The sequence below is a fragment of the Hyaena hyaena genome, unplaced genomic scaffold, assembly GCF_003009895.1.
Source record: "Hyaena hyaena isolate Hyena2069 unplaced genomic scaffold, ASM300989v1 scaffold_92, whole genome shotgun sequence".
Classification (NCBI taxonomy): domain Eukaryota; kingdom Metazoa; phylum Chordata; class Mammalia; order Carnivora; family Hyaenidae; genus Hyaena; species Hyaena hyaena.
Genome location: NW_024080723.1, coordinates 2,290,209 through 2,318,080, shown reverse-complemented (window position 1 = coordinate 2,318,080; position 27,872 = coordinate 2,290,209). Strand labels below are relative to the sequence as shown.

General features: G+C 36.4%; 1 protein-coding gene across 1 annotated transcript in view; it reads left to right on the top strand.

Moving 5' to 3' along the window:
- TMEFF2 (transmembrane protein with EGF like and two follistatin like domains 2) overlaps positions 1-27,872 on the top strand; it is a 228,210-nt gene that overhangs the window by 16,249 nt on the left and 184,089 nt on the right. The gene's annotated exons all lie outside the window — the stretch shown is intronic.

Below are 27,872 nucleotides of genomic sequence, written 5' to 3'. Positions count from 1 at the left end.
ATTATTTTTATTTCTTTGTTAAATTAATCTATATTTATTTTTCTTCACGTAAGACATGTTTTCATTATTAAGTCATGTGTTTGAGGAAGCATACAAAAGAGAGGCAAAAACTTTTAAAATTTGATCTGGTGTACTGACCGCTAAATAATACTTTATTTATGAATTGCATCTTCATTGTAAATATCCCAAAATACTTTTTCAAATGAAATCTGAACAAATTTCCAGCTTTATACACAACAAGAAAAAAAAGTTAGGCATAATTTCAACAAGAATCAAAAAAAGAGAATGTATAAAAACATACTTTCTTGAGGCCTTGCTTGAGTTGTAGAAAATGATCAAATGTATGATTCCAAGTAAATTTTAGTGTTTAAATGCAGAATTTGATGAAAGATAAAGAAAAGAAAGCCTTGGGTTCAAGAAAGATCTGACTTATCACACTAGTTTGGGGAATACTTCAAAGATGTATCAAGTTGCTTTATGTAATGAAAGGCTTAATTAGTTTAAGTAATACCCAGAGAACACAATTACAACAAAATACTGGAGCACAATTTTTCCCATAAAGGCTAAAGCTGAACAGGAGTCAAGATTTAGTACCATGAGAGCATAAGATGTATTCATTGTCACATGACATTGGACAGTTATTTGATGTTAAGACAGTCTTTCACTACTTCTAAAAAATGTTACCCCCTGGCTGATTGATACAGTGTTCCTGAAAAAGCTTCTCTGTTTGGAAAGAAGAGCAATTAAATGGTAAAGAGAAAAAGAAAGGAAAAAGACAGATAGTTGCTTGAGTAGATATTTCACCACTGGAATATTAAGGAATTAATCAATTAAAAGTGTTGCTTTTGGAAGAAAGTAATTCTTATGCAAAATTCTGTTTATTTCCCAGTTATATTTAGTCTTTATGTATAGATTACCTACTTTTCCAGATACTGTATTGAGTTTCAAATGTTCCACTGTTCAGGCAACAAGTCTTGTTAATTTTTTAGCATCTTTAAAAACAAAACAGACTCGACCCACCTGGGTGGCTCAGTTGGTTAAGCATCCGACTTCAGCTCAGGTCATGATCTTGCAGTCTGTGAGTTCAAGCCTTTGTTGGGTTCTGTGCTAGCAGCTCAGAGCTTGGAACCTGTTTCGGAGGTTGTGTGTGTGTCTCTCTCTCTCTCTCACTTTCTGCCCCTCCCCCACTCATACTCTGTCTCTCAAAAATGAATAGATGTTAAAAAACAAAACAAAACAAAACAAACTAGACCACAGAAAAATCTTCATTGCTCTTTCTGTTAAAATGTCACAATATCCTTTTTTCTATTTGAGTCCAATATCATATCACACATCATTTTAATTAATTAATTAATTTTAATTTTTAATGTTTTTTAAATTTATTTCTGAGAGAGAGAGAGAGCAGGGGAGGGTCAGAGAGAGAGAGAGACACAGAATCCAAAACAGGGTCCAGGCTCTGAGCTAGCTGTCAGCACAGAGCCCGACACAAGGCTCGAACCCATGAACCATGAGATCATGACCTGAGCAAAGTCATACGCTTAACCAACTGAGCCACCCAGGTGCCCCCATTTTAATTTATTTTTTAAGAAGACATGGTTTATGTTTCAGATGCTGGTTTCCAGCGTACATTCATTGTAATTAGTTCATGCAAGTGATGGTGAGATCAACAGCACTATTCCCTGTTTCAGTTCATATTGAAATCTTTGCTTCATTGTGCTATCCAGTGATCTAAATAAGATAGTAATTTTTTAGGAAATAATTTCAATGCCATGAATATGATGTTTATAATCTGAACTATGTATATTAGTTAGAAACCACTTTCCTTTTCTTCATCTTCTTTTTGCTTTTTACTCTTTCAGTTATTTGTGTTTATAGTAACTTTGAGGAGGAAAAAAAGGAACTTCTTAAAAGATAATTGTTTTAGTATTCCATGGTATAGATAAACCACATCTTCTTGATCCATTCTTCTGTTGATGGACACTTAGGCTCTTTCCATGTTTTAGCTATTGTGGAGAGTGCTGCTATGAACATTGGGGTACAAATATCATATGTGTGCACGTATAGGAGGATTAGGAGGAACTTAACAGAGGACCAACCAGGAGAAGAAGGGGGGAAATGGTGGGGGAAAGGGAGAGAGGCAAACCATGAGAGACTCTTGAATGCTGACAAAAACTGAGGACTGATGGATGTGGCGGGGAGGAGAGATGGGCATGGAGGAGGGCACTTGTGGGGATGAGCACTGGGTGTTATGTGGAAACTAATTTGACAATAAACTATTTGTAAAAAAAAAAATAATAAAATAAAATCAAGAACAAAAAAAAAAAGATAATTGTTTTAGAAAAAGAAAAGAACATATAACCCATTTAGTTCTGAGTTGTACTCTTTTTTAAATAGCTGTTGTTCTGAAAGTTGTGGCAATGAGTATTTACTCTGACACTAAGAATTATTTTTGTAGTCAAAGACCAAACATTTTTTAAACTACTTTTTTTTCTAGTCGTTGTCTTACTTTGCTCTGAAATACTAATGGTTTTAATTTTCTTTAATTTTTTTACTCTATTACAAGGCACCAAAAAGGCTGAGTAACTAAATCTAAAAACCCAGTTTAGACTAACCTGAACAATTCCAATCCACATATCCATTGTGTTATACATAAAATATATTTGATTCACTAGCTCTATTATAGAAGATAGACTTGCCTCTGTATTCTGACAGAGTTCCTGTTACCAAATATCAGAGGAGCCAGGATCAGTTTCCTTTGAATTAACCAAAAGTGATTAAATTACCTGCGATTGTTTGCTTAATCCATCAATCTTAGCTAGTGATTGTTCTAACTGGTCTCTATAGGATATATTTTCAATAATGTGTATTTAGTTAATAATTGGGGCATCTTTGCAAGCACTTTGGATGGTTAATGATTATTTTTCTAATTTATTTTAACAAAAGTTAATATAATTCCAAACTGGAATGCATTGATCTGAATAGAGAAGTGAACAGATTTATTTGCAAAAATATATGTATGTTTGTGTACAAAAATATATGTATGTTTGCATGTGTGTGTAGCTATTATAAGTGATATCATTAAACCTCCAAATCCAAAATCATTTCAAAATACATAAATTTTTACTTTTTAAGGTTGTCCTGTATTTTTTAGGTTAATGAATTTTACATTAGCAATGAAGGTTAGAACGGATTACTTTAAAATAATTTAAGTTTAACCCATTTGCACAAAGGCATATCTGTCTTTTCCTACATTTGAGGGAACATTTTTACCACAATATGAAAGTGAGATAAAGATTTCATGACATAAGTATATATTTTATAGGGAGTTTTAAAAATTTTAACTATTGATCTATTTATTCAGATGAAACAATTCAAAGTCCTAACTTTATTTAGGTAAAACATGTTTACTAATCTCCAACATGATCTGCAAATATGCGTTCATTTATAAAAGTAACTTGTAGTGTAATAAAAAATACTGCATACAGACCTTAAAGGTTGGGTTTTCCCATGTCAGTATCTGTATCCTTTCACTGTTTAAGAAAACTCATTAATACAAAGAACAATTTCATATTATTTGTTTTGAACATAAGACTTGATGCTCATGGAATTCTGTTTTCAGACAAAAAGTTAGAAAGGCATCTATCTCAAACACCTTTTTTGATTAGAATCACTCTTGAAAAAAAATATTGGGATAAACTACAATTAACTCTAAATGCGTCCTATAGGAAGGTAATGTGTGGTAACATGTGGACTAAATTCCAAAGAATTTCAGAACATTGTCGAAAGAAAAGGGTTGGCGTTTCAAGTACTTATATATATGGAGATTTAATGTTGTAAATAAGAAAACGGGTGTGTGTAGGAGGGATAATAACATCTTATCCGCCCACAGACTTCCTTAAGCAACAAATACTGCAGTAAGAAAAAAGTATTAAAGAAACCTCCTCTTAAAATCCAGGGTTGTGTGGGTGGTTAAAGAATAATTTTTAACCCCTGCTTTTCTCTCAAAGTCTTTTAGTCATATTATAAAGACAAAGCCATGAATATTTTCCTTCATTCTCTTAAAAATATTTCTGGATTCATTGGATTTTTGATAGATTTCTAAAAATAAGAGATAAGTCTGGTGAAATGAAAGCTATATTTTAACTATTTAAATAATTGTTATAGGTCTGGAAAAATACACAAGTAAATTTTAATAACATCTTATGGGAAGTTATATGATAATATCTATAGAAATAAAATGTCTCTAGGGTTAGATATAATGGGTATATTTTCATTTTGTGAGGTAAAATGAAGCCCTGAGCCTATTTATACAACTTCTATAATTACATAGTTTCAAAAAAATCAGTTAATAGATGAATATCAGATATGTATAGTAACAAATCAAATTTACATCCATTATTAGTATAAGGACTGATTTTTAATATCTAGGTAATTGTTGTGATAACTTTACTGTAATGATACCAGTTATGATATATTTTTATTAAATGCAAAGTTGCATTGTGCATGGTATTACTCAGATGTCCAAAACTGGGACTTTTATTTATTTTTTATTTTTTAAAAATGTTTATTTATTACTGAGGCAGAGAGAAACAGAGCATGAGTGGAGGAGAGGCAGAGAAAGGGAGAGACACAGAATCCAAAGCAGGCTCCAGGCTCCAAGCTGTCAGCACAGAGCCCGATGTGAGGTTTGAACACACAAATAGTGAGATCATGACCTGAGCCGAAGTCAGACTCTTAACCGACTGAGCCACTCAGGTGCCCCGGAACTTTTATTTTATACACATTTTGGATAGAGCAAGAGATGTTTACACTGCAACAAATTTTAGACCCTAGGTTGCTCTTTCTGATTATGTGGGTTGCCAAAAATTGGGAAACAGTATTGTAAGAAGTCTGAGAACTTAAAAATTATTTTTTAAAAATATTTGTTTCTAATATGAACTTGATGACACTGAAGAATTTGTTGAATTCAATTTGTTGAGTTGAATAAGGCTAACCGAACCTATGTATTGTGGCAAGGTTTCTGCAGCTGTAACAATGAATATGACAGTTTTTTTTACTCTCGAGGAGATTACATGTAAATTCTCTTCTTAGCACACAATGGGAAAAAATTATGATTCTAATTATCAAGAGAAAAATAATCCCCTGAAGAAATAAAATGTTAAATATACTGTAAATAACAAGGAACTGAATATTCATTCCATAAAATGTTCTTATATAAGGTTAAGAAATTTTTCTCTTCCATGTTGCTGTACACATTCCATTTCCTGACCTCGATTTGTACCTTCTCTACCTCACTGTCATGGTCAAGTTCCAGCAAGCACAATATGTCTCACCATGCATTTTCTCCATGACAGCCAAAAGCTGACGGGCATCACTTGTAAGCAGCTTCAGCTTAAATACTAATTCAATAAAGAAATTCTACCATGTATGAAAGGTCTGACATTCTTTCAGGGCAATACATATGGGGAGAAAGTGGAAACTCTCCTCACTTTTGCTGGCCTGTGCCTGAGAAATGCTGTTTTGCCTGGAGATGGGCGTATAGCCATCTGAACTGCAACTGAAATCTCAACCCAGCTTTTCTGGGTTACAATACGTTGTGCTTTCTCTTCACCTCAAAGAAAAGCAATATTGCAATGGAGTAATGAAATAGAGGTAGAATGAATGAGGAGCATGTAATGGATAATAAAACTGGAAAAAATACAAAAAGCAAACAGAAGGGGGGAATAAAGTGAGAATGATGGAAAATGAAAAAGGAGGGGAAAGGATCTTTGTTATCAACTTGCCTATACTTTGTTTTCAACATGGCTACCATCTTAAAAATAAAAATAACTTTCCCACCTAGTAGAATAGTAATAGTTGTCTGAATTTCTAGAGAAGATTGCTTGAGAATGTGAAATGGATGCTACCAACTTTTGTCTGTCACCTATATGGGTTAAAAAAAAAAAAACATAGCTAGGAAGAGAAATGCGGTCATTGTGTGGAGGGTGATAGAAATGCCTTTGGACTACAAATCGGAAGATATGTATTCTCAATTTTTAATTGGCTTGAAGGCTGCCTAGTTGATTTTTACCCTTGTCTCCTTGGAGAATCATTTATCTTATCAGTAAAAAGAGAGTAATATCTACTTATAGGAAAGATGATTATAACAAACTAATGCAAGGAACTTTGAACTCCAAAAAATTAAAAATGAAATTAAAAGAATATATATTACCTTTGCTCTTTATTCCCATTTATTCTAAGAATATAATTTCTCTGAAGAGTTTAATTAGAAGTTTGAATCTTTTAATCAGTTATTTTTAAATCCATGGTTTAAAGTATTGATGCTGAGATAATGAGCAGAACCCTACGAATCCCATCACAGTTTTCAGCATTTGGAGGAGGCAGCTTGCTTCACACCTTCAGGGGAAGTGAAATCAGAGTTGATGTCAGAAGAACTACACTTACACAAGATAGACAAGATACAAGGGATAACACTTACAATTTCAGAACAATAAATATTGCCTCCATGGAAAACCAAAAAAGAAAAAATGGGATACATTCACAGTACAAAGGATTCAGTACACTTAAAACTAAGGAAGAATTTCCATTAGGATTCTAAGCATTGGGGAGTTTTTCCAAGGAGACTTGAGTAGAGACTTGAGTAGAAAGAAGTTCTTTTAAAATAGGTGGAAAGATTTGATTGTAGTTCCACTTGATGTGAGAGCATGATTAGATAAATCCATAAGGATGCCCATACTCATATATAATTATTGGTGGCTTTTTTAACTTATTTTTTACTTATTTTGAGAGAGAGCATGCCTGAGTAGGGGAGGGACAGAGAGAGAGAGAGAGAATCCTAAGCAGGATTCTGTTAGCACAGAGCCTGATGTGGTGCTCAATCTCACACACTGTGAGATCATGACCTGAGCCAAAATCAGAAGTCTGAGGCTTAACTGACTGAGCCACCCAGGTGTCCCTAAAATTATTGGTAAAAAATTCCATGGTTTATAAAAAGCACTTAATTTATTTATCCACAATAATAGCCTTTGGATGTGTGAATGATGACCATGAAGGATGAACATCTTATCCTGAAACCAAACAACAGTGGACATGATAACTAAGTCAGTCCTCAAACTCTAAGAATGAAAGAAACTGTAGTGACACAACTATACCTCCTGCAGTAGCTGTTTGCAACAGCTACACTAGACCCTATATTCTGTGGTTTGTACAAATCATAAATGCCATCAACAGTCATGTAAGATTTCATCATCCCATCCTCTCACCCCTTCCCACTCTCATCTTTTTATTTCTGAATTCATCTATTTGACACAGTACTCAACCGCTATGGGTGTTTGTGTTTGTTATCTAAATTAATCATACTCCACAGTCCATGGCACATTATGATTGCCTCTATTCTCCTCTATTCATTTTCTCCTTCATTCTCCATCCCTAATCCTGTTCCTTTTTTTCCCCTAAGCATTCACTCTAAGGTATTCGATATACTTTAAATTTTAGTTGGTGGTAGAGGAAAGTATGCGTATTTGTGTAGCAGCAGGAAATAATAATTAAAAACATAGGTTCTAGGGGGAGGTTTGGTGGCTCAGTTGGGTAAGCATTCAATCCTTGATTTCAGCTCAGGTCATCTCAAGGTTTGTGTTTTCAAACCCCACAACAGGCTCTGTACTGACAACATGGAGCCTGCTTGGTATTCTGTCACTCTCCTTCTGTCTGTCCCTCCTGTGCTTATGCTCTTTCTCTCTCTCAAAATGAATAAACATTAAATAATAAATAATACATACATACATACATACATACATGCACAGGTACTGGTTTTAGAGTCTGTAGGTTCGATCCTGACTCCACCACTTACTAGCAATGTGACTGTAAGCAGGTTACTTAGACTCTGTTTTTAGTTTCTTCATCTGTCATCCTGGCAAGGTTTCCAAGGAAATAGACCCTGAGCTTGAGATTTGTGCATTCAAAGTTTACTGAGTAGTAGTCTCAGGATCAGCATCTGTGCAAGGAAAGAAAGTGGAACTGGCCAGAGGGAGAAGCTAAACTGGTGCAGTTAAAAATTTTTAAAAAAAGCCACAGCGGTGTTCCTACAGAGCTTTTAAGATGTGCTGAATGAGAGCAGTGGGGCTGGCCTTCACATCCCACCACTGATCACCACTGAGAACCACTGTGGGCAACCCCAAAGAGGGAATATTACCTTGGGCCAGGTGGCCCTCTGCAGCTGCACAGTACACCAGGAAAGAGACTCAGCAATGAGCTGTCAGTATATAATACTCCCAGTAGCTGAGAAGGGGAAAAGGTGAACATTGCACCATGGCATCCTTTATGACCTGTAAAATTTATAACCAGGGAAAAAACAAAGCAAAGTTTCTGATCTTGTAGAGCTCATTTCTTGTGAAGAGACCCAAAGAGTAAACAAATAAGCAGGGGAAAGTATTGATTGTCACATGGTAATGATTTCTGTGTAGGAGAAAATAGGATAAGGAGAGGTTGTGGGGAGGGTGCTGCTAATTACCTTGGGATGATCAAGAAGGGCTAGACAAAGATGAGGAGGAAATGAAGGAGCAAACCTGGCAGATAAGCAAAGGGAGGGCATTCTAGGGTAAGCACAAACGCAAAAGCGTACCCAGGTGATCCAGGAAGATCAAGGGTGCTAGTTGAACTAAAGCGAGGGGAAGGGTTCTTGCAGTTGAGGAAGGGAGGTGGGGGGTGACCCTGTAGACCTTCCTACAAGGTTTGACTCTTTTTGTGAGTGAACTAGAAGCTGTGATATGACTAGTGATTTTATAAGATCTGTGTTGAGAATGCACTGTGTTGAAGTAAGGGAGGAAGTGGGGAAGAAAAGAGATAGTTTCTTTTGTCTGGTGGTTGTTGATTTTCAGGAATTTGCGGTATATACTCTATAGAGTACCCCTTGTCTGTGTTAGATATATCAGTCTGCTACCCATCTGAAGGACATTGTCTGTATTGAACAGATATTCTAGGTGTTTTTTTTTTTTTGCTATAGTCTAATCCATTTTTTTCTCCTAAGGTACTTCTTATTTGGGGTTTTATTTAAGATGTCCTTCTTCTGTTTTGATATTTTTAAGCAAGCAGAAAATTTCAGTTGTTACCAACACATAGGAATCCCTCTGTATGCTGCAGTGCATGCCAAATTGCACAGAATTTGTTTCAAATTTGGATTTGAAAATATAGCTTTTTTTTCACTATACTAAATGTTCAATACGTATTGTAGCATATGATTTTCCATGTGTACTTAACAAAGAGCAATTTCATTTTCTCTGGTAAATTACACAGTTGTTATAGCTCTGGAATAGAAAAAAAATCCAGGAATAAATAGAAAACAATGTTTAAATAATGCTAGCATCCTGGCTCAATGAGTCAAACCAAAAGAATTATTCCAGAGTAGTAAATAGGTTCTGAAAAATCTTTCAGTTTTGTATTCCTTGCTGATCTCTTTGGGAAGAATAAAAGGGGAACTAACCGGATTTTAAATAAGGTCTGATGCTTCCAAGAACCTGTTCTACAGATGGATTATTTAAGCTGAATCCAGTCCTAATTAAATAGGTCTTATAACCTTAATCTTTCCCCCAATTTTCTCATTTTCCAGCTGCTTTTCTCACTCCTTAATCCCATAGTTTGGCTGAATACGTGGCTGTTTTGTCATTACCTTCTTTGGGTAAAGGCCACAAATGGAAAACTCATTATTATGAAATCAGTTAAAGAGGAAACCCATTTTTATGATGGCATCTGTGTAAAATTGATGTGCTCTGCACATATTTGTTCCTGGCAAAACTGAGAAATTTCCCATGATCTTGTAGGCACTAAATTAGGACAAGAGTCATTCCAGATACACTGACTGTCCTCTCCAGAGACTGTAGTACTAACAGAAAAACATGACCTTTGGCAAGTAGAACTTCTGACACATTGATTTCAATGGTATTGGTGAAAGCTTGGTGAAAAAATATGTTGAGCTGGAGAGCGTCATCTTTCTGCAACCCTTCAGGCTTTGTGATGCCTTTTGAGATTTTAAGGGTTGGGGAGTTTACAATGTTGAGGACTTATTCAGTTACTCAAAAGACAACCATAATAGCAGCTTGGATGTGGTTGTCTTTGAAAGTAGGTGTTATTTTTAAATATAATTAAAGAGAAACACAGCTGGCAGTTTAGAAAAAGAAGGGAATCAGTGGTAGACTTATTATACTGCATCTTAAATGGTGGGATGGTATGAAATGGTTATATTCTGGAAGCTCACACTCTCACTGCTTTTGAGGTCCATGCTGTCCAATGTTCAGACATTGATTCAGAAAACTCCCTTGGCCTTTCACTAAGAGAGAGCTCCCGTATGCTGAGCTGTGCTTTGAAATGGAATGTGGCAGAGTTATAAAGCCAGTCCAGTCCTATAAATCAGCATGCTCTGTGGATTTTTCATTGTGGATATTTCTCAAATCTATATCTCCAGACCATCCACCAATCCTCTATTTCAATCCCTAGGCATCCCTCGTTTATAACGTTGAAAAAAAGCCTCCTAACAGGTCTCCCTGTTTTCAGTCTTATCGTCCTAAAATTTTCCTTACTCACACAGTCAGAATGATTTATATTAAACACTTATCAGAGCATATCATTGCCCTGCTTACAACCCAACAAAGGCTGTCCATCATCCTTAAAATTAAAGTCAGTCTTCTAGTAGGAGAAACAAAGACCTCCAGAATTAGTCCAGGGCCTGCCTCTCTATACTCATCATTAGTATTCTTCACCTCAGACTCGACACTTCCGTATACCTTTTCATTGACAGTAGTTCATTGAATACAACACAATTGATTTCATGCCTCTTTGCTTTACTAATGCTCTTCATTCTTCCCCATGCTTTTGCCTAATTATTCATCTTCCAAGACTAAATCAGGCATCATATTCTACAGGAAGATTTCCTTTGATCTCCTGATTGGTCTAAATACCTCTCATCAATTCTCCTTTGTATCATCAACCTAATTCATTGAAATAATCTGTATATTTGTCTGGAGATAATTGTTATTGATACCTTTATACACAGGCCACAAGACCTTGTGCTTGGTAGGATCTCATTAAACATTTGCTCGGCTGAACTAAGGCTCTGTCATTAACAGAAAAAAAAGTGTGCTTGAATTTCAAAATGTTTTCACATTTGCAAACTACAGCTTAAATTATTTGAAATCTGAAATAAAAGTTGAATGTGAAGGGCTTTGTATACTAAAAAAAACTGTAGAATTATTAATTACATAGAAGAGGACTGAAAAGCAACAAACCAAAATATTAGTGCATGACCCATCCCACCAAGTATGGGCAAGAAGATGATATTCATAAACCTAAACCAGCTTCAAAATTAAGCACCCACTTATATATCCTTATGTATACAAGACTCCCCAAAAAATCAAGGTAACCAATTTTAGCCTGGCAAAAATAGGCTACAAGCTTAATCTAAAAGTCTTTTTCCTTTGCCTTTTCTTTATTTTTGAAGAGCATGATATGATACTAGTTGTTCACATGTGATTTACTTCATTGTCCTAAAAGTGGTATGCGAGAAAAAAAATTGAAGTTATTTTAGGATTCTAGTTAGTTAGTTTGTAGGTAATTGAGGTAATTTTACCCTATGTGAATACTTTATTTCACATCCAAATTACTTATTAAAATACCAAATGACTTTGGCCAGAGAACAAAATCATTTGGAAATCCACTTGATGCCTTCATTTATTTGACATTGAACCAGTGAAAAAAGCCTATCTTTTCTGAATTTTCAAGGAATTACAATGATTACCCCACATAAAATGTACTTTAGCATCAAAGAATATTACTTGCAAAATAAAACACTGGGTATTCATTCCTCCCATGTAGAAAGTTTCTTAATCTAATGGAATAAAAGAGTAGGACTCTGTGAGCTTCAGCTGTTATGAAATATGCAGCAATATAGGGAAGAGGAAAAGGGAGCCTCTATGTGATGCCACAAAGATTCTAGAGCAATGATTTTAGAGCATGTCGCTTGACTGTTCAAGATTGAAAGTAAAGATGCAACCAGCAGAATTCCACAACACTGTGCCTGGCATGTAGTTAGGTGCTTGATAAATATTGGATAAAATAATGAGTGGATAAATGAACTGACTGGGCAATGATATCCACTCTTACAATGGCAATTAATTGATGCATAGGTGAATATAGAGTCCACTCTTCTATTTCCCAGTATCTGCTAACTCTTCCCCTTAACTTAGACTAAGCATTAGAAATGCCTGAAGAGACATAATTCCTTAAGAATTGAGAAGAGAGTGATTCTGGGTTGTTGTTTTTTTTGTTTGTTTTTTTTGTTTTTTTTTACCAGCTCTGAGTCACACTTCTCACCCCACTCTTTTCTGCCCCATCTATTTCCCCCCATAAAAGAAATAGAAGCAATGTGTTAATGCTGTGCTCAAATATAAAAGAGCAGATCTGTGGGAGATAAAAAGGAAGGTTTGGAGAAACAAGTCAGTAGGTCAAGATGGCAATCTGATGAGAGAATAGGATGCTGCAATGCAAAATGTCAGAAGAGAGGAGAAAGCAGTGATGTTTAATATTTTGTAGAGATAGAGTTTTAGTGTCCAAGTAAGAAACAAAACAGGTGGAATTTTAAATAGCTTGAGTAGACTGTATTTTCTTATAGGTTCCAACTTTCAACATTTCTTTCCATTATTAACCCATATGCTATTTACTCATTTCATGCACTTCTCTCCTCAATTGTTTCTATACTCCCAACACATTTGTTTTGAGAAGAAACCAAAAAAATGTGTCCCATACACATTTTCTTCCTACTCTACTACATATACATTTCCTTTCCATATAAAATAGCATTTAATGCTGCCAGAACATATTTCATTAGGAAAAAATCAGTTTCATTCTTGCAGATAAGACAAAGGTAGAAATCAGTGTTTAATACTGCTGATTAGGAGAGCTGAGAACCTTCCCCTCCACCAGCACTTCTGAAAATGAGTTCTTTGGAAGTTGAAAGCTTCAAGATGCTATTATAGCAGAAAGTATCTGGGGCGCCTGGGTGGCTCAGTCAGTTAAGCATCAGACTTCGGCTCAGGTCATGATCTCATGGTTCTTGGGTTTGAGCCCCGCATCGGGTTCTGTGCAGGCAGCTCAGAACCTGGAACCTGTTTCAGATTCTATGTCTCCCTCTCTCTCTGCCCCTCCCTGGCTCATGCTGTCTCTCTCTCTTTCAAAAATAAATTAAAAAAAAAAACTATAAAAGATTTTTATAAAAAGAAAGTATCCAAGTAAGTGAGGTTGGGAAATGCAGTATATATTTTCATTTCTTTTAAAGATTCACATATTAGATGACTACCTTGTTTCCGTTTGCCCAAGACTTTTCCAGTTTTGTTTTGTTTTGTTTTGTTTTAGATTTTATTTTTAAGTAATCTCCACACCCAACGTGGGGCTCAAACTCACAGTCCTGAGATCAAGAGTTGCACACTCCACCAACTGAGCCAGCCAGACACCCCAAGGCTTTTCCAGTTTAGCACTGAAAATTCAGCAAACTCCTCAGTCCTACTAAAACTGGGACCATTGGTCACCTTAGTCACATGCAAAAGACTGAAAAGTCTTCCAGTGAGAAGTATGTTAAATTTTGTTTAAACAATGTTTTTCTGACCATGAAACATTTTTCTTAAACAATGATATTAAAACTAAAAGGAATTGGTCATCTCTGATACACACCTTGCACTCCAAATGATTGGCTGGGTGAATTTATGAAAGGGACTCTGTTATATTTAATGAAGTATTTGGTTCAACAAAGACTTATTTTTTTCCGAATTCGGAGATATTTTTCTAACGTTTTCTAAGTAGTTTTTAGCTCTAAATATCTGAGAATTAAAAAGTACTATTTCCGACACTTTTAGCACAGAGTATTTACTGATAATGCTGTAATTGACAAAGTTCCTAATTATTGTACCTCTGGGGCAAGGCCAAGGGGATGAAAAATTCAATAGCTGCATACTACTCCAGGAGCTTCCTGGGAATGATAAGGAATAGATGGAAAAATGCTTCAAATAGGGTGTGACTTTTAGGTATGCTGCTTTCAAATTGAGTAATAGATACACTGGTAAGGATACATCGGTGCTTATTATACACAGAGATATATGTGTATATAATTACATGAACCAGTAACATTCATGTAGCTTCTCTTCTCTAGTAACTGTTAAGCCCAGTATAACATTCTAAAGACTAACTTATACTTTTATTAACAAACTTAACAATGAATGCCTACTGTGTGTCAGGTTTTTTTTTATAGCCATGCAGTAAATACTTGCTACAACTCTTCAAGAAAGGCATATCATCTCTGTTTTCCAGTGAAGGAAATAAAAGACACAGAGACTGAGTTACTTGTTCAGGACCATGTAGTTAGTGGCACAGCCAGTGCTTAAACTCAAGGCCCTGAAGGTCCTATCTGTCCCATTTCTCCACTGTTTCATGTGCAGTCTGCCATCTATTTTAAAGTCAGGGATTTAAGTTTAAGAATTATAATCTTCTATGTGCATATATATTAAACATCTATGAATTTGAAAGGGAAGTGTTGCTATGAAGTAGGAAATTTTCACTAATTAAGGAAACATCTATGCTATTTATTTTGTGTGATGTGGCATGAGCTTGAACTTCTTGGTGTGTGCACACATGCGTTTGCGTGCACACACACACAGATTTTTTAATTCACAGCATGTATTCAATGTGGTTTTTGATAATATAGCACTTATCTGTATTTTATACTGTATATTCTCTTGGTATGGATAATATAGCATTATGCTCTTATACTTTGTACTTTAGATGTTTGGGATACAGAAGAAGTCCCTGTTAACGTGAAACCTAATTCTTAAGGGAAGAAACAGACGTAAAATAAGATAACAGATAAGAACATTTCATCGAGTGATCATTTCTTTTAATATAGTAAAACAAAGTGATGTGATACAAGGTGACTGGGCTTTGTAGGAAGAGAGAGATTTGCACTGAACTCCTGAATTATAGAAAAGAAAGGTGCTCCAAGATCCAGAGACAAGGCATTTGAAGCAAAGAAAGAGTAAATGTGAATGTTCTAAGAGAGATCTTAGTGAAATCCAGAAACAGGAAGAAACTTAAGTGTAGCTTGAGCACAATGATTGAGCAGGAAGATGGAAAGCAGAGAGTAAAGTGATAAGGAATCGGATTATATTCATAGTGTCAGGGGAAGCCGTAGAAACAGAGTAATATAATCTGGCTTACAGTTTTAAAAGCTGGCTTTACATTCTCTGCTGTGTGCAGAATGAATTGTAGATGAAATAAGAGAGGAAGCAAAAAAACCAGTACAAAGGATTATTGTGGTAGGACAGGTAAAGATGACCTTGACCTGGCTAGGGTAGTGGCAACAAAGATGAAGAGAAGGTGATGGATGTACTGGTGCCCCACATCTACTCAAATTACTTTCCATCCCTTTCCATATTGACACTGGTGTGAGCAAAAATATTATATGCCAATGTAAAGAAGGATCTGGAAACGGAAAGGAAAAAAGGTAATCCTGTCCCCTCATTTTGTAGTCCTCAAATGCCCCATTCACATTCCACATGAATGAAAATAGAGCTTTACTTTAGGACATGAAAATGTTTCATAAAAAGTAACAACAAAACTAAACAACAACAACAACAAAAAGAGTAAGTCCATGCATTGAGCCTATTATACTTATTTAAGGCAATTTTCTCAGACTTCAAGAGCAAGCAGATTGATGTACTTTTGGGATTTTCAACAAGAGGCTTTTCAATAAAGCCTTCATATGATAATTATGTTTTTGTTTTTCATTTACCATTTTTAATGTATATCACTTAAGCATCACCACTGGTATGGCAGTAAAAGGTAAAATATAAAAATAGGCAGCTCTATAATTTGGCCTTTAAATGGCTTTATGTATTTATATTCTATGTAGGATATGTAACAGATTGTGATAACAGAATCCAATATAATCAAATTGCAGCCTTACGAATATAGCAAATACCATGAAACATCTCCCTTCTGCTGACTCAAAGAGTGGGAGTTCCATTTCGTTCATTATATTTCTTCTGTAACAGCTTATCACTAGCAACACCTTTGTGGCAGTTCTGCTCTGTCAGTGCGAATGGCCCCACAATAGCACTTTTACCTATATTTACTTTTACCATGATTCTCACATTGAATTTTTTTTCCCTCTGGAGACAACTAATTTGAGTGACTTGAAACATAAAACTTATGGCTTCCACTTTTAGTTTCCCAGTTCACTAGCCATATCTTAGAAGTCACTTTCAAATGCAAAAAACCCAAGGCCTTCAGATAGACTTTGTTCAAAGTCCATGCTGCTACTCTATTTTATTTTTCTAAAGCCTGTAGCCTCTCACATCTGCTGTTAGAGGGAAAAATGATACATGTGGTGCTAGAGAGATATATAAACACCACTACAATTAAACTCTGCTTGTCGTTTTGTTCAAATGCAAATGAAGACACCAGAACGTCCTGAGAGGGACATGATTTAATTCACTCTGCCTCTCTGTCCAATATTGGGTGGGGATTTAAAAGGTGCTGTGAAATATTTGTAAAGATGTCTTTTGCATATTTCTTTGCCAGAGATTATTTTTGAATGAGTATAGTTGTTTTACTGTTTTGTTTTGTTTGGGGGTTGTTATCTGATTTTTTAAATCTTGTTCAGTTTTTCCTCCTCTTTAATCTTAAATTGTGATTCTGTTATACTCTGGAGCTCACAGGGGTCACCCTAACTGGATTCATGAAGTGGGAATAGTGTTGTACCAGTAGGGGGAGCTCATACCATGCCTATTTTGTGGGTTGTAGAAAAGTTACTTCTGTAGGTTTGTACAGTTGGGTGGAGCTATTTAAACTCTAAAGCCAACAAAGATCATGAATTGGAATAAAAGCTTTTCACCCCAGTTGGAAAGTTATAATTTGTTAAAGTTGTAAATCTCAACTACAGTAAAAGGTTAGGTGAATTTGGTTGATGAATCTGCATGCTGTGGTTGAATTTTTTCAGATAGCTAAAATGTGGCAGCTTTAGAACATGTTAAAAGATTTCTTCCCTAGTATATATGTACTTTCCTCCATAACTAAGAGACTTAACACCTAATTTTAAGGGGTTTTGTTTGTTAATGATTGTAGGTCAGTGTAAACATGGTAGGTCACAGATGAAAGTGACAGTGGATACAGAGTTGAATGGATACTGCTACACTTTTAAACTTGCTTTTCTCATATCTATCTCTTAAATAAGTTTACTTTTGGGACAGTTGCCCTTCTTACTAAAAGGGCGTCAAATATTGTCTGACAGACACCAGGATCATTATTAGCTAACTTTCACCTAAATCACTGAGGACTTGGGGCCTGAAGCATCCTTCTCCCATTCCTCTCTCTTCAAGGTTGTTATGGCCTTTGAGTTGTCAGCACCCTTCAAAATGCTCTCTGTAATTTTAGACTCTCTAATATGGTGGACATTGAGCACTTTGTTATGAATCAGTTTTTTCTTCTCCTTCAGCATTTAATGTATTCACAGGAGATGCTCATTTCTTATCCTTTATTGAGCACCACTTAATACCAGACACTGAATGAGAGACCCAAGGTTAAAAAATAAAAATGAACAAGACTGACTTCTGCCCATACCGAACTCACGACCTAGGCAATTCAACACTAGTGTGCTGGGGGAAAGAGTCATTCCAAAGTCAAGTTTTCTTCATCAGAAGTAAAGGACACAGTCATCTTCAAACGAGTCTGATGTTTGACTTTCAAATCATTTCTCGATCAAGTCACTTGACTACTTGCTTACATTATGTATAACAAATTTGAAAGTTTTATAATGTGAAAGTGCACAATGCCTGCATTTGGATGGACCTCACTAATGGAATCACTTCTGTCATATATTTTTCACCCAAAGGGATGTGCTATTTCATTGGTAGAATCTGTGTGGCAACACTGGTATGCATGTGGCAGGACGGGAGAGAGCAGAGAGGAAGGTGAGGTGAAATAGGAAGAGGAGACTGGAAGGTGAAAAAATGTTCCTGGGCCTTGGCTCTTGTTTCCTCAGGGTGAGCTCCCAAATGTCCAGCAGTTTTCTAGCAATAAAATAGCTGTCCTATGGTCGATAAGCCTTTATCATGACAGAGTGATGACCCTAAACTAAATTCTGATTTAAATACCTCTTTGATTCCCTCAAAGCAAAGTTCTTTTCTCCTATCTCCCTTCAAAATAGACTTTTTTCTACTGTCAGTATTATTACTGTGTAGTGTTCCCACTTCAGGGCTTAATTCCCATGGCATCGTTGCTGCTACAATGCCTTTCCCCACTCTTCCCACATTTCTTTTTCCATCTATCTTATTTTTCCTGACTTGGATTTCCCTGAAAAATTTATTATGTAAGCATGGTCAGTCTTGCCTGAGCAGACTGACTGTGGTGATGTGCAGAGGCTGTTACATGTGAAATGTGTGTAGCTTCAACTTTCGGACCCCTTCCCAACCTCCATATATAATTGTGCATTTGTAATATTGGTTTTTTGTTTTGTTTTGTAAAGGAGTTCCATTCAATGACCTATATTCAGGCTATATAGAAACTTGGATCTGTCTCTGACCATGAGTTTTTAGTACTTAGATCTTTGGTTCACTTTTCAACTGTTTTGTTGTTTTGCTGTCGCTCTTTTGTGGTTCTGTAGGTAGCTTGTTGCTGTGCTGGTTCTTTTCTTAATGAATGTTTTTAACTTATTTTTATCCCAAGCAACTTAGTCCAGAGTTGTGTCAGAAGCCAGGTTTTCGTATAAAATTTAATGGATCTTTCAACTACTTTTACAAAATGTGTTGTTTAAGTCTCTAACACTAGATCTTAGATTATACACATTCTATGAATATTTTCAACAAAGTACACAACATTTGAGCTAAGCCAAATGGTGATATACAACATTAATATGATTCACCCAGAGACTATAATTTCAGGATCAACAGTGACTTTGAAACAAGGCTCCTTGTGAAATCTACTGGATATTCAAATTCCACATGCCCCAAACTCCCCCCACCATACACACACACTCATGCTCCCCCTCAGAGATCTAAGGCTCTCAAAATTTTAGAAAGCAGTTGCAACAAGATTCTTCTCTCCTAGGAAGTAACATCACAATGGAAAATTTCCTTGGAATACTAAGCCTCTGGCAGTCATAAAATCTGTGTAACTCACTAAAGCAAATGGTGACCCAATAATTCTTATTGCCTCTGTTACTTTTCACCATTAGCTCTAGTCTCAGAGAAAACTTAAGTTCATGTCCTTGATTTAGACTTTCCTGTCTAGAACTGATATGGAAAATGATTTTATTCATTAATTACACATTTTACATATGAGGCACTTGTTCTGGGGACATAGATGTGAAAAACAAACAATAATCATGTTAATATGGCGGTGATGTTTAAAGGAATAGGAGAGTGAGGTGGGAGATATTGAAGGATGGGGAAAGACCTTTTAATTATATAGAGCATTTCCTTGAGGCATATCCACAAACTTTCAATACCAAGCAATTAGAGTGGGCCATTGCTCACAGGGACTTCTATGACACTTCTTTGTATTACCAAACTTTATTATGTGTGGGGTCCATGCAGAGGTTGAGCTATACAATGGCAGTAAACTGAACATGAAGTCATTAAAAATTAAGTTTTATGTTATTCTTTTGTGTGTCATGAGAGTAACAAAATTAGCACATTCAGTTCCCAGAATCACAGCTTCATCATAAAGATGAGTCATGGTAAACTAAAGGGACCATATTTTAATGAACCAATCTGGTTACTGTAGCTCATCTATGCTCAGCAGCAGACTGCCTAGGGAACAGGAGACAATCTATTTTTTAAATGATGAATTAGTCCCTGATGCTATTCTTCTTTCTTGACTCCCCTCTCAAGACTATCTGCTCTGTTCCTTCTTGAACACACTCTTGCCTTTGGGGTTTTCCTTAATGACAAATAATAGTAGTGCAAACAATCTCAATTATTGTGGTTGCAATTCCCCATTTGGTATTTGTTAACAAACAGGAACCACCAAATGTTTATTATGTATTTACTGTGTTTACAGCACAGTGGGGTTAAGCAGGAATCTTTATAAAATAATCTCTTCTCCTTGAGGAGGAGCTCATAGTCCTTGAGGAGAGTGAAAACATGCATATGGAAAGAATCAGACCAAAAGCCATGATGCACAGCCATTCAGAAAAGAGTGATTGATCAAATGGTAGAGAGAACCTCAGAAAGGAGGTAAGACATGAGTTAAACCTTGAAAAGTAATTTGGGTTTTGAATAATTTGACAATTTTTTATCATTTTCCAATTTGATTTTTCTTAATTCACAAACTAACCATTTCCTTTTGACCAATGGATAGTAAAAAAATATTTTTATTCCTGGTTTCAGCTGCTCATTTTATGAGTACTTTTAGTTATTTTTCTAGCTTTAGGAGAATATCAATACTAGAGATACTAACGTGCTGAGTAACAAATTCCAATGTCAGAGAAACTTAGTGGAGATAAAGAGGAAAGACTAGCAATTTTCTGTCTCATCATTGTAACCATAGGTAATGTTTATGACTTGTGATATTCTGATATAACTATCTTAAGGTGGATTTTGAATACACTGTCTTCCACTGAGAATCATGTAGTATTATTTTGCAACTATAGCAATAGAGCCAACCATGTGCCATGTAGTGTACTTGACTGATAGTTAAAATGGTTGGCTAAAGTCCTATCTGTCTAGTTTTCACATTAAAAATAATAACTTTAGATGTAAAACTTCTTGACACAAAATATATTAGTGGTATAATTTTCAAAGCGTGTATCCAAATAAGGGTTGTCCTTCAAATTTGATCCTTGTGATCATATAATCACATTTGAACAATAGTAATACCATCAGTGAATGGATTTTCTGAGTCTGTGTTTCATTCTTTCTTAGAGAGCCATTATGCCTCTGCACAAATATATTTCCTTACATTATTATGAAAGCTAATTAAAACAAAAATGGTATCACCCAGCTTGATTATCTTTCTCATTCATCCATGTGACACACATTTGCATGGCCCTCATATATGTCCCAGGCACTGTGCCAGGGAGGCATGGACCCTGCCTCTAAGGAGCTTCCTTTGTACAAGAGGCCAGGCAAGAGGTTGGCAAAAGAACAAGAAGAAAAGGGCCATTTGAGACAAGGGAAATGGCATGTAAATACAGGGAAGTGTGGAACAGCATGGCATTTTCAGGGAACAACAGATGGCTTGGCATGACTAGAATTTAAAATCCAAGGAGAGGAAGAGTGTACATAATGCTAAAAGTGTTATTTTAAGACAGACAATGAAAGATCTTTTTAAGCTTAAAAAAAGGCTTTGTATTATCAAAGACTTATCCGTATTTTTTTTTACCATAATCTAGAAGACAGTTCTAGTTGCTCAAGGATACTTTTACTAAAATTTGAGGGATTCAGGACAGGAAAAACAATTGGAATAGCCAACCCTAGAAGTGCAACATGTGGGATCAACGTGATGTCTATTTTTTGTTAGCTAATTATTCCTCCTTTTTAAAACTACACAATATACTGAAACTCAAATTTTGTGTGTTTTTATTATTTTAGTACTTAAGATACATTGTTCTATTTACCTTATACAACCACCTAAGTAATAGATTTTCATCTCTCCATTTTGCAGATGGGAAAACTAAGGCTCAGAAAACAAAAGTTGCCCAAGATTTCCAGGTTACTGGGAGACAAAATCAAAATTTGAGCATAGTTCTGTCTGACACCATGTTTTGTGGTTTATACTGTGCTGCACTATCCTGTACGAAGGCCTCATCTATTTCATATCTGAATGCAAACACTGTCTGTGCTGGAGAGCACTTAAATCCTTCATTAAATTGTCCCAGGAGTCAGATAGGAAATGTTGATGTTGATTTCCTTAAATCACAGTATTCATATGAAACATTCTGGAAGTTGCCAGGGAAAGAATTTCATAGCTATCTTCAGCTAGAAAGAGTGATACAGACTGCATCTTGCTCCATTAATTCTCAAATTCGTTTAAAGAACAAGAGGGAAGTCTCTAAGTGAGTTGAAGCTTTCAAGTGTGACCTTAAAAACACCTCTCTCGACCTCAGTTTCTCATCTCTGAAATGAAAGGTTTGGACTAACAATCCAAAAGGCCCCTTTTCTTGGCCTCAGGATTCTGCACACACTCCAAAACAAATGGCATTTGCTTCTATAGATACAGTAAAAGCTGGTGTAGAGGTGAGAGAACACTTTAAGTGTAATTATTTATAAATGCCAAATTCAGAATCAGACTTGAGAACTGTGATTTTTGTGTTTATTTTTAAGTACTCTCGTGACCTGCATATTTCTGGCATATGTAGGATTTGTTACTGGTGATATACCAGGTTTATAAACAGAAAATTGTTCTTTAAAATCACAAAGTACCAATGTGTTTAACATTTAAATCAATAGAAACAAAATAATCAGGAATATCTACTAAGTGTTTGTTGTCATGAGAAGCAGTAAGGTGGAGGGTTAAGGAGGCAGGCTCATTCCGTGACCCGACTGTGGGTTTAAATCCTGGTGCTGCTACTTCCTAATGGTGGAACTTTAAGCAAGTGAATCCCATGTAGTCTTTCTCTCTCATCTGTAAGATAACTTCTGTCTTGTAGGGTTGCTGGGTGGATTAAACATGCCAATGTAGGTACCGTACCTACAGCAGTACCTGACCCATGTGAACATTCATGAAACGTTACCTGTTGTTAGCATTTTGGACGAGGCATCATTTATTTGAATTAAAGGAACTATAGAATTAGTGGATGAAATAAAAATGTTGAAGGTAAGCTCCAAGAGGACAGGGGTTTTATTTTTTTTCTTTCATAGCTATGTCCAAGAGTAGATCAAGAGTAAACTGTGTTGGAAAAGAAAAAAAAAAAAAAGTAGTGTTGAAGGTTCTATTTTCCTGTTTATTCTAGACTTTCTCTTTATTTTAATGTATCTTACATTCAAGTGCATTATCCCATATGCTATAAATCATATCATGAGTGCTAACAGCTGTGGTCTCTAGCCTGATGCCTGTTCCAATTTTTTTTTTAATGATATTGCAAACAGAGATATCTGAAAATCTTAGATATCATAGAAACAATTGTTAGGCTTCATCTTTTCAAAAAACCAACACAAAAACTCAGACCTCTACTTATTTAGATGTTTTGTGGGTCTTGGCCATCCCCTTCCTCACAGCAGTAGCTATACTGATACAGCTGTTGCTGTTGCTACTTGGGCAGCTGCTGGGCAGCACCGCCAACTGCTTTGGATGGTTTTAAACTGATTTCAGAGAGAAAACTCACCCAGGAACTCCAAAAATCCTGACAAGCCTCCCCTCCCTTGTTCAACTGGAAGCTGGGACCTAGAGCCATAGATTCCAAATTTAAGAACCCTGCCCTTCTGGATACAAACCCTTGCCTGTCTTGAACAGCCTAGGTTTGATAAAAATCCTACACAGAATATTTCAGTTTCAGTAGCAGTATTTCAGAATTACAGTCGTGTATCCAAGTGTTTATAGGATTTTCACAATCTTATTTTATTCAAAACCTGTGCTTTCTCCTCTTTATTCTTTCCTACACAGACATTGTTCCCAAGTCACCACTGATCTGCCAGAGTGACAAGGACAGTCACTTTAGTTAATGAAACTAAATTACTCCTCCCAATAGGCTCAAAGTCAAAAACATGCTGATATGTAAGGTGCCTTCCAGCTTTGTACTAGTTTAATATTTTAGTTGTCTAAATGATTTTATTGGAAGCAGAAGCTTTGAAAACAGAGTTATGTATAATACCAAAATCTGATGATTGTCTTCCAGTGAGGTACGTTGGCCAATGGAAGAAACTCTACTTTTTGTTACAGGAAAACTGATAGATACCCAATTTAATGTTTCTGGGAAGGGTATGGAAGATTTGATATTAAGATCTCATGGGCTTTCTGGGAGGAAAAAGACAAAAAAACAAAACATCTCTAAAGCCATTCTTCTAAGATGCAATATTCGAGAAATCTTTTCGAGTGGAGAAAGATGCTTTCCAAAGAGAAGAGTGAGAAGAGCAGGGGAGGCTTTCAAATCAGCTGCATGCAAATAGATAGTGGCTGCACTATCCCCTCATGAGGGTGTTCCCGTGGACTGTGGGAGTGGAATCCAAGCAGAACCACCCCTCCAGAGACTGCATGAATACCCTGCAGACAAAATAGACAAGAGAACGTGACCTCTATCAGCAATACAGAAAGACAAATAACTTAGTTAGATTATTCAGAAGAGGTGCTACTTTACCCGTTGCCCCAAATAATGAAATACATGATGAAAGTAAAATGATAACACTTATTAATGTTGATACAGAGCTCAGTCGTGACCCTCAGAGAAGACACAGGCATCAAAATAATTTCTAAATGGAAACTCCACTATTCTTGATCTGTGGAATTTGAGGAGTAAATATTAGTCATTTCTACGTCAGGAATTTAAATTAGCATGCTCATCGTGCTAATGTGTGAAGTGTTCATGTCACCATTATGCCCTCAAGCCATACCCTCAATCAGAATCATCTCTTTTACATAAAGCTCTAACCAACCCTGCCCTATCCATTAGAGGTAGTTGATAGCGTCATATATTGTTTAGTATCCCCTCCATCTCCGCCTATGGACACCTACCACTCCTCTGTGACACAAGTCAAAGAAGTGTAACACTGCCACGTCACATCCCTTTCTCTTATGGTCTTTGACTTCTCTGATTAAAGGAACCCAGGAGAGCCTCTGGGAGCACCCAGAAAACCTTCCCTATTTTCAAAAGCAACCATGTCTCTAATCAAAAACCAGTGAATGGAATTAGCATTGCATTCAATTTCCTCTGCCTTCAAATTTAAGATGCAAGCACTGTTTTGTATTCACCCCCTCCTTCCGCCACCATGAAAGAATATAAGCTGGTTTGGATAAAATTGTATCTAAAAATGAAAAAGCTGTTTTATGTTTATTTACTGATTGAACCCATGCCAGCAGTTCTGGTGCATTCCCAAGTACGCACCAGCCACCTCATGCATATTTGAGCAGCATCAGCACTTTTACCTCTAGTCGAGTGTACAGTATTTCAAGTATTACAATGTACACCGGCATCTGTGGCAGATCAGCATCTTTCAAAACAGAAAACAAACACTGTAGACAGTCTATAGTATGCATTTTTCATACCACAGGTGTTGATTTCTCCCCTAGGAAATATAAGAATGGTAAATCAACAGATATTAGCCCTCGTGAGTTATGATCTGTCTTCTGAATGTCGATTTTAACTAGTCTAATTAGAATGTCATATAGTTGGCAAAATACATGATGGTCAGCCTGCTCGAGAGTTGTTAGTCTCACAGGCGGGGTCAAGCTGACACCAGCACCTGATCATTGGCCTACATCAGTGAGTCTGCACACAAGTGGTGACGCATCAGCACATTAAGCATTGCAAAATTTCTCTTTTTTTAAAGTTTTTTAATGTTTATTTTTGAGAGAGTGTGTGTGAACGGGGGAGGGGCAGAGAGAGGGACAGAGGATCTGAAGCGAGCTTTGTGCTGACAGCAGAGAGCCCGATGTGGGGCTCGAACTCATGAACTGTGAGATCATGACCTGAGCTGAAGTCAGATGCTTAACCGACTGAGTCACCTAGGTGCCCGCATTGCAGAATTGACAATGCACCCATACATAGGCAGATATGAAGTGAGTATATACGAGGAAAAAGTGTGGTGGAAAACGGGATGCAGAACCATCTGTGAAAATTCATAATTTTTCCAAAACTTGCCATTATCCAAGTATATGATGCTGTATAAAAATTTTTTTCTTTTTTTAAAAAATTTTTAAATGTTTTTATTTATTTCTGAGAGAGAGAGAGAGAGAGAGGCAGCGTGAGCAGGGGAAGGTTAGAGAGAGGGAGACAAAGAATCCAAAGCAGGCTCCAAGCTCTGAGCTAGCTGTCAGCACAGAGCCTGATGCGGGGCTCGAACCCATGAACCGTGAGATCATGACCTGAGCCGAAGTCGGATGCTTAACCAACTGAGCCACCCAGACACCCCAAAATTTTTTCAAATTATTTGTGTTAGCGTTATAAGTGGTATGAACATATAATTTGGTTTAGTCTCTACTTTTTCTGTATATCTAAAATATAATTCTTTTATAAAGGTCAAATGCATCTCTTGAGCAAATAAACCAATTCTTGGACTTATAATATTATCGAGTAATAATTTAAATATTTAAAGATAGGCTCTCAACTGACTATTGAAGAATTGTCTTAAAATTAACACTGTTACAAGTTTAAATGAGATACTAAATTAATAATTTTATGCCTAAGATTCTAAATTGTAGGGTTCTAATGGAGACTGACATATGACTGGTTTGTTCTTATGATGCATGCAAATTAATTCACTGAAATAAGATTTTGATTAACTATTTTCTTAGGATAGTTGTCTCTGCTTATAATAATAATTTGACAGCAGTTTACTTCATTTCTCAATTTTTTTTGAGAGAGAGAGAGACAGAGCACGAGCAGGGGAGGGTCAGAGAGAGAGGGAGACACAGCTGAAGCAACTCCAGGCTCTGAGCGGTCAACACAGAGCCTAACCCACCCTTGAACTCACACAGACTGTGAGATCATGACCTCAGACGAAGTCGGACGCTCAACCAACTGAGCTACCCAGGCACCCCTCTCAGCTTTTTATATTAGTGGCTTGTAGGTTATTCTGACATGGTTCTTTTGTACATATCAGACAAATGCAATTGTTAATAAATCAGATATCATTAGTGAGTCAAATGATTCTACTAAATAATTTTTCTTTTTACTAATTTATGCTCACTTCTAATAAAATAAATATTTAGTAGCTGTCAACTATGTGCAAGCACTATACTATTACCCTCATAGCTGTTATATTTTGCAAGTTTTACAACAACCCTCAAATAAGAAATTTTGCAATTGATAGGTATGACTCTGTTCCCTGAGGCCATTCATTACTTTTACAGCAGCATCAAATCTTTTTTGCATGACTCCTGTATTATATGATGTCTTTGTCTCTCTCTTGCTTAACTACCTTCCATGAGGTTAGAAATCATTATAACATCAATGGTGCCAAATAACTGAGTGCCTGTACAACAAAATGGAAGGAGATCTCTGATTCTAGTGCCTACTTTAGTCCTTTGAAGATGCTATAGATATAGAAGGGAAGAGACCTTATGGCCAATTACCTTATCTTATTACTGCAAGCTTTGCATTTAGTATTTAACGATACAAATGACAGCTCTTCAGTCACTCACAGGCACCTCAGTGTTGTCCTGAGCTGGACAGTACGGATTACTGAGTTATGTATGAGATAAAAATTGGCAGACATCCTGGTGCACTCAGTTCTTGATTATGCATGAATGCATTCATTATTCTTTTGCGGGTAACACATGTTTCTTTGGATTACCACCCCCTAATTGCTATTATGGGACCTCCAGCCCTCTTCCTCCCTGAACAGATCTTTCCCAACTACGCTAGTGTCCCTTAAGGACATGACTCACAAGATTCCTGAACAATTACCCTCAGCCAGTGTGGAATATCTACCAAATTTCATCTGCTTGTGCCTAATTCTAATTGGTCATATTGCTCAGGACACCAGGTGCAGGCCTGATAGGACTACAGCTTCAGGCCACTGGTGGTGTCACTTGTTCATGCTACCCCAAGGTCAGACTTTGTAAACACATCACTAACGCCCTCTGCCGGAGTGGGGAGAATAAGGAGGTTAGGACATTATGGTCCCTAACAAGTAGCACTTCTAAGTGTCAAAGTTTGTGTGAAAATAGCTTAGTCTTTAGTTTCT